Source organism: Spermophilus citellus (genome assembly GCF_964194105.1).
Source record: "Spermophilus citellus genome assembly, chromosome: X".
In the NCBI taxonomy this organism is placed as follows: domain Eukaryota; kingdom Metazoa; phylum Chordata; class Mammalia; order Rodentia; family Sciuridae; genus Spermophilus; species Spermophilus citellus.
The window spans coordinates 78,736,624-78,745,504 of NC_138190.1; the positions used below are offsets into that span (position 1 = coordinate 78,736,624).

Sequence of the window (8,881 nt, forward strand, 5' to 3'; positions counted from 1 at the left end):
TGGGGAACTTTTTGAGGAACACCTCATATTCAAACCATAACACCAGCCCTTTTCAGTTTTTATTTTGTGAATACTTCCATGTGTCTTATTAAGTTTCACATGCTGGTCTCAAACTTGTAATCCTCCAGCCTCAGCATCCAGATTAGCTGAAATGACAGGCATGTGCCATTGTGCTTGGCTCAATATTTGATTTTGAACCTTTATCATTCAAGAAGGTACCTGGTGAACTTTCTCTCTGCTTTTCTTCAAAGCTTCCTCTGAAATGTATTATTTTGACATATCAAAATTTCACAATAATAAAGCAAGATGGTAGACTAGAGCATTTGATCCTCAATTTCTTTTTACTTTTTTAAAGATAGGCTCTTGTGGTGTTGCACAGGATGACACTGATATCTCATTGTCCTTTGACCTCAGCATCCTGTGTTGCTGTAATTGTAGGTATAAACCACCACACTACCTTCCTCGAATTTTATAGAATAGATTTGTAGTAAAGTATTTTCTCCTGATGATATGTCTTAGAATAATTGTTGGGTATGCTATGTTTTCTTTTTTTATGCAGTAGTATAGGCACAGTATAACTTTTTCAGCTATAATCAATGTTGGTGAGGACTACCAAGCTGAGTTTGCCTACAGCTATGAATGTCACCTGTGTCCGTGAGTGCCACCATACACCTTTCAGTTTCTGTGGGTTTCTGAGGACAGGACCACTCTGGCAGAAGTGGCAAGTAAGTTGCCATTGGCACAACAGCAAAAGTAGTGCTATTGTCAGATTTTGTGGGCTAACCAGGGACAGAGGCACTCAATTCGGTTCAAGCATGTACAAGGTGTTGTGCAAGGCAATAGTGATGGGGTTTGGGTGCATTTGATTTCAAACCAACACCATGCAGCAGCTGCCCTGGGTGGGGGACTATACAGCATGGATTGGGCTCTCTCTCGGGAGCAGTGAAATGTTGTATACTCCCCTGAATCTTCCCAAACTAGGCTTGGGACTCACAGGAGATACAGTATTCCTTAACTGCAAAAACTTCAGGTGTCAATGGCATCAGTGAATTGCTGGGAGCTTCCCATTTAACTTTTTTATATCATGGGAAGACTTTCCTGGTTTCAAGTTTTTATGACCAGAGCAGTTGTGTTGTCAATGTCAGGCAGTTTTTCCCCTTTATTACAAGGCCATCCTAATTCTTTGTGTTCAACAACTTACCTGTTTTATTTGCACCATACTCTTGCATTTTTCTTCAAATATTCTTGCCCAAAGCAATTGTATATTCTTTGTTTTTGGTTCTTCTTTTTGGGAGCCAGATACATCTGGTCTCTCTAGCCAGCCATCCCAGAAGATATATATATATATATATATATATATATATATATATATATATATATATATATGTTTTTGAGTTTTTACATGAATTTATTCATTAATGGATTTTAATTTAGTAAAATAAGGAAAAAGCAATATTATATCTACCTTATCTTCAGAAATTGGCTGAAGACATTAAATAATTGCAAAACACTACATTATTCTGCAGGTATCCCACCCATCTTTATTTTTTAAAATATGCCTATAGACATCCTAAGCAAAATGTTATTGTGGCAGATTAACAAGCTTACTTAAAAATAAACTCTAGAACAGGGATAAATAGAATTATGCAGATTCTTTATAAGTCAATGGGATAGTTCTGATTAAGAACAGGTTACTATTTAAGCAAGTCTCCTTTGTCTACATTGGCTGATTTTTCAAGAGATTTATAGTTGTTTCTAATTTGGTTGCTGATATTCTATACCAGCACAATGTACTGGGAGATAAGTATTTTTTTTTTTTTTTGTACTGGAGATTGAACCCAGGAACAATCTACTACTGAGATACATCCCCATTCCTTTTTATTTTAAAACAGAGTTGCTCTAGATTGCTAAGACTGGACTCAAACTCATGATCCTCCTGCCTCAGTCTCTCAAGTCTTTGGGATTACAGGTGAGTCCCACCATGCCTGGCTTAGTACTTAGGTTTGAAAGAATAAATAGTTATCTTGCATGTCAAGTACAAACCATTGGAATGGCTGCCTGAAGCTCTGCACTGAGAAGCCTGAGCTCTTACCCAGGAAGGCTCACAGTAGGAAGAGGGTTGTGACTGATTAGCAGTATCTGCTATAGGGGTGGGAAGGAACATGTAGGGCATGTTGACCCAGGATGAGTCTACAATAAGTCAGAGTGAATCACGAATTCTCTGTATTCTGAATCACAGTAACAGAAAATGAAAGGGTAACAAACACAGGAGATATTAGCCTTTACAACAATAATATTATATAACAATAATGATATACTATAATATAATATATAATTATATATTAATGCTATGATATATAACATAATATGCAATATATTATAATAATGTTATATGACAAAAATATCATAATATATTATGACATTCTTTCAAACTATATCAGATTAAAAAATGTCAAGTATGAATATTTTATAATTAAAATCCTTCAGATTTTTTCACTTATAGGTTATATGAATACACAATAGATATAAAAACTATGATTTAATTTATGCTGTGTTACTATTGTATAAATCCCATTTAAATATTAAAAAAAATCACAGTAATAATGATCCATAGGTTACTGGAGCAGGGGCTTTAGAATTCCAGATGTAATAATCAGAAGATACTAGTTTCCGGTGTGAACTTGTTTTTGGTTTTCCTGATGGCGAAAACTTGAACTGAATGTTGATCTACATAACATCCGGTGAGTGTATAATCTAAGATGCTAAAATGAAGCTTTACATATGCTGTATCTCCAATACAAATCTGGTCAAATGGTTGCTTGTCATGGCTCTTGGCTCCAAAGGTTATAGTTCCAGAAAGACTAATTTCCATTGATTTGGGGAATTTCTGGCCAATAATGCAGATCAGTAAGCTTTTCTCTCCTAATACTTCAAGCTGGCCAAAACTAACTTTGTATTCTAATTGTGTAATTGGACCTCTATTGTAAAAAGGTATATGAGCTTCACAGAATTCAAAATTATTTTTCACACTTTCATGAAGTTTTATTTTTAGTTGTATTTCTTCTTCTTTCATTTGATAGAAACCCAAAATTGGTGGTACAGGGACCTGGGAAGTATAGTAGCATAAATTGAATGACTCTAAAGGTGGAGTGAATGGAAATTTATAAGGCCCACTAAATGCAGAATCATCCACTGTATCAATGCTGCTAGAGGTCAGAATGGCAGAATCAAGAGAAGTCACACAAGGATGAACTAGAATATCTTGAAGTGGAAATCCATTGGTGGGGAGGTTCAAGCTGATGGTGACATTTGGCATGATTCCTTCTAAATCACACTTGCAAATGACTGCTCCAACAACTTGCCATGTATCTTCTACATCCTGTTTATCATATTGCATGGATTTTACCTTTTCAGCGATAGAAATAGAAACCTGTGGTTTTCCTTTGTATGTTCCAGCTTTCCAAGCTGGCTGTTTCTGTGGCTGAGACACAGAAGCAAAATTAATGTTATCCAATGAATTCTGTAAGTTGGCATCTAATAAAGTACCAAATGGAGAAGCCTGAAGAAAGCAAATTAGGCAACTGGCTCAATTTTGTGTTTAGCTCAGTATCATTTTTTTTTGACTAGAATAAAGACAATCCTGTATTTCAAAAAGAAGTTCCAAGTCTTGTGAAATTCCACTGATGCTAATTAATGGTGGATGAGGGGAAAAAGTTTGTTCAACAAGTGGAACACTAGCATATATCATGCCATTCTTCAGAAAAGCAACCACTGGCCAGAGTTCTTCACCTCCTACTGAAAGTCTATAGATGGTTGTTTTATTGATGTGGGTACAACTATCACGACACTCTACGAAGTCCTTATCGTCATCTAATAATCTAAGTTCTTTAAGAAAGGGACCATCTTCAGGAATAGGCACATAACTTGCTCCATTGAGTACTTTGGCTCTCTTTTCAACGGTTGGATAACGTCAAAGTCGTCGCCACCAAGGAACAGCGCAGACCGGCTTTCTCCGCAGGATTCTTAACTGAAGTCCTAAGATTGGCCCTGAGCCACACAGGAGCTCACTAGAGATGCTGGCTCTTTCAAGGGAGGCGAATAAAACCTCTGACTCTATCCTGGTCAAAACACACCACAAAAGTTCTAAAAATCCGCACCTAGAATCTTGAGAAACTTATCCCCAGCAAACCCAGTACTTTATTTAAATATATTTTTTGACATTTCCATCAACAGTATTTTATGATAGCAACAGAAAATAGATCGAGACATTATTCAACATAGGAATTTTGGAAGGACACATACTTTGAAACAATGGTAGTCTTTAATTTTCCAACTAGTAATTCTCTGTTAGTATCATATCAGATTATAAGATTTCACAAATAAATAGTGATGGCACTATTATTTTGACATTTCAAATCCATTCCTAGGAGCTTAGCTTGTGGCACAGTCTGGTGCAACTTTCCAACCTAATTCTACCCCTTGTCAGTGCAAAAACATGGACTGCCTTTGAAGCTCAGTTTGACTTTTCTCTATGTTATCTTATAGGAGGTGGTATGTAGGTGTGTGGTAGAAATTGGTAATCAGTGACTTTTCCACCAAAACCTTCCTAGATTGAAGGAGGGGTGTGTGTGTGTGCATGTGTGTGTGTGTGTGTGTGTGTGTGTGTTTGTGTGTGTTTTTTCTGTTTTTGTGTGGATTAGGGTAGAAAGAAAATTGACTTTACTGCTGCCCACTACCACCCAATATAAGCCATCTGGAAAATGGATCTATAAAAAATATAATCTGAAGATGTTAATCTATTGCCAATACACTGAGGACGGGTCATATAATTCAGGCAGTTGTGCAAAAGAAGGCTGCCACTTGGCTTCTAGGACACATGGAGCAGAGTTTCTACAAGGTAGAGCTGTAAGTGTTGAGTATGGTGCTTCACTTGATTTCCACACATTCCCATTGTTCTTATGAAGTTTCTAGTAGTTTTGTTGATTAAATGATTCTCATGTTTTATAAGTCCTTTGATTAGTCCTAGGGACCTTGCATGATTATCTTTGCTTTTTGATGAGTTTAATAGATTTATCTATGAGGTAGAGTTTTCCACAAGTTCCTCACACTGTCATTCTAGAAGAACTGCTTTCAAATATTTACTTATTCCATTATTTGTAAACATATTTTAATTATTAATTATGGTTATTATAAGATATGAGAAGATGGTAAATAATGTGTAGTAAGATTTAAGCAAGGCAAAACAAATAATATGCAACTTTTGGAGGTAAGATAAAGTGAGTGAGCTTGCAAATATGGATGGAGATAGGCATTCAGGAGAATAGAAAACTGTCATTTAGAATTAGAGAACATTTTTCATACTTCCTACAGCCACATCTATTGAACTGATTTAAGAATTCCTAGAAAAAAAAAAGAATTCCTAGAATATATGGCTATTGGTCTATAGATGGAGAATATATCTAAATCAAATGAGGTATAGAACTCTCTTTGGTAACTACTTTAAAGGTGAGAGGTAAAATGTGAACCCAAATTAGGTTGTGGTCGATCTTTTGTTATCAGGAATGGAGATTATTCTTAGTAGCCAAATAAAAATATATGTGAATAGGGATTCCTGAGAATGCTACAAAATGTGTCATTTTAGGGCATTGATCACAACCAAGACAGTGTCATCATTTATGAGGCAGTTCCCCCTCATAAATAGCACCTAGACCTCTATGGGGAAGATATATAGTCAGAGAACATCTGTCAGTAAAGTTTTGTATGTTCTTTCTTAGAAATTCTGGGAAGTGACTTCATTTGTATTGTTCCATGGGTGCTGACATGACCATACTACTTGAATGTAAAGGGTTTATAAAGGAAAGTTAGCAAATATTTGAAGTAAGAATAATGTTTTTTCAGTTGAACAAGGAGATGGTAGAGATTTTATACATAGCACCTATATTATGCAAAGGCTTGAGATTACCCAAAATGTCTTTGGGACTTGAAGGGTTGGAAATAGCTATGAGGAATAAGACTGAGGAGGTAAGCAGAAGATGCATCAAAAATACTGTTAAAATCGTGGTAATAAATTTAAACTTCATGTTGTGCATCAGTAGCTGCTAAGAGCCACAGCCAAGTAATATGATGCATAGCATTTTTGGTTGAAAGGTGATGCCAGCTAGCCATTGAGATGATATGATTATGTTAAGATTTACATTCATATGGGTTTTGGACTCCTGCTGTTCACCTCGGCCTGCTGCGGGACTCCTGGAGAGTTCCCATTGGTTGGGGAAGTGCAGTAGGAGGGAATTCCGGGGGAGGAACTTGCTCCGGGGTTCCGGGAGAACGCTGGGAGAACGGGTGGATTGGCAATCTTCCCGGGCGTGGACGGAGCATTGGCGGCAGTTTCAAAAAATAAAGTTTGTTCCTGCTTGAGTGGCTCGTGATTTTGTGCCCAGCCAGACTGCGGCAAGTAGCAACTTCATTTCTATTAAAGTTTTTAGAAATTTCATGGATATCTGCAGATGCCAACATGAGAATGTTAAGCTGAACCTACCTCTTCTTCTTTTTAAGAGTCTTTTTTTTACTTTAAAATTTATTTTTTAGAGATACACTTCCAAGTAGTAATCCATTGGGAAGCTGCTATATGATGAGGAGACATTGGAAAGTTTTAAGCAAAGGAATGATAATTTAATTTTCATTTTATGAAAATTTTTATAATTTCTGGGTAAACAATGGATTAGAACATGGTCATGAGTGAAGATAAGAACAGTTAGGAGAGTATTAAACAAATGAGGATTAAAGATTTTTGTCTTCTAAAGTACAGGTAGTAGAAATAAAGAGGCATGAAATTTTAAGAGCTAGTTATTATGTGTAATTGATGACAAAAAGATAGGAAATAAAACTCATGCACAGATATATTACCAACTACAATAACTATCAATATACTACTTTCTCATCTTTTAATCCCTTTTATGTCTCCTCTCTCCCTAGATTGCATACATGTATAAAAGAAAAATGAGCCCTATATTTAAAATTTGTTTGGCCCTAATACTTTGGTTTGTATCTCTGAGCCTTCATCTATCCCAATAAATGTTAAATTTTATCTTTTCATATTAAATCATATTTCTTGAAAGTTCTATTCATGGTCTCTTAACATCTTTTCTCCATGGTCAGCTTTATTTTCAAGATTATATATTTTGTCTTCTTTGCCTGAAACTCTGTATTTCAAGTGGTCTATTGTGCTGGTGATTTTTTCCAATGAATTTTTTAATATTTTTTTTAATCTTTCATTTCAAGTATTTCTGCTTGATTTTTTTCATAATCTGTTTATTTATTTTTTTTTAAAGAGAGAGCGAGAGAGGGGGGAGAGAGAGAGAGAGAGAGAATTTTTAATATTTATTTTTTAGTTCTCGGCAGACACAACATCTTTGTTGGTATGTGGTGCTGAGGATCGAACCCGGGCCGCACGCATGCGAGGCGAGCGCGCTACCACTTGAGCCACATCCCCAGCCCCATAATCTGTTTATTAAGGTGATCTTTTGCTTCTTCTATTTTCTCCTCGATGTCACTCCTTACATTATCCTTTACCTCACAGATCAATTTAAGTGAACATTATAAACTACTTCTCTGACATTTTTTCCAGTGTGGTGTTGATGGATTCTATTATTAAGTATTTTGATTTATTTGGGCATGATTTGTTCCCTTGCTTTTCTATGTTATTTGTGTGTCTAGTAATCTAACCATATGAGTTTTAGACAGTTTCTTCCCTCTGGACTTATAGTGTCCCTGATGGTTTCTAGTAGCTCACATTTTAGGGAGAGACATGTAATAACAACATCCAATACAAACAATTTATAACATTAGATCAAGTATTTCCTGCTATGCCACCTACAATGTTAATTGTCATAATAAACAAAAAATATATACTCAGTTTTGCCTCAGTAAAAGCAGTAAGTTCACAAAAGAATTTTCAATTTTAAGTGGTGAAAAGGGATAAAACAGCAATGATATAAGATGTAATGATTATGAGGGAGGATAAAAGAAAGTAGAAATAAAAATGTAAAGAGAAATCAATAGAGATTGGCTTTTAGCAAAGGAAATGAGAGAAAGAGAAACAAGGGAAAGAGATAAGTGAGAGAAAAATGTATAAATTTAAAATTTAAAAAATAATACAAGAGCAAAACCAATACATACTAATAAAATATCTTAGTCCTTAAAATACAAAATACTGATCCATGAAAAATAACTGCATTCAAAAAATTCTAGAAATGAGAAAAAAGAAGCAGATATGAATATGTATATATGTCCATGGACCATTCATCTCACAATTGAACAGAGAAAAGAAAAAAAGGAGGGCTGGGGATGTGGCTCAAGCAATAGCGTGCTCGCCTGGCATGCGCAGGGTGCTGGGTTTGATCCTCAGCACCACATACAAATAAAATAAAGATGTTGTGTCCACTGAAAACTAAAAAAAAAAGAAAAAGAAAAAGAAATTCTCTCTCTCTCTAAAAAAAAAAAGAAAAAAAAAAGATCTTGATGAAAAGTTAAATAATTTTTTGTGTTCAAGTTCAAAAGATTCTAAGATTCCCTTCTGAGCTATGGTAGGTGGGGTTGCTGAAATGTGAAGGAAAATCCCATAGGCAGAGCTCTTGAAGATGGAGTTTAGGCTTAGATGGGCTCCAGGTTCTTCGTTGAATGGCAGTTTTTGTGAAGATTTTAAATCAGTGTGCCTCCCAGGTTCAGTAGTTGCCTGTCCATGCTGGAAGACTGCCCTCCCAGGAAGACCTCCGGGGTTTTACTTGTGTGGTGGAGAAGCCAATTCATGCTTCCCTCAATGACTTGTGAATTCTGTGTTTTCTGGTCTCTTGAGTTCAGTCTCCAACTCAATTCCTCCCTGCCT

General features: G+C 35.9%; 1 pseudogene across 1 annotated transcript; it reads right to left on the reverse strand.

The window, feature by feature from the left end:
* Positions 1–2,592: 2,592 nt before the first annotated feature.
* On the reverse strand, positions 2,593–3,970 carry LOC308639459 (AP-5 complex subunit mu-1-like; annotated as a pseudogene). The gene has a single exon. The product of its transcript is annotated as an AP-5 complex subunit mu-1-like (transcript).
* Between the last annotated feature and the right edge of the window lie 4,911 nt (positions 3,971–8,881).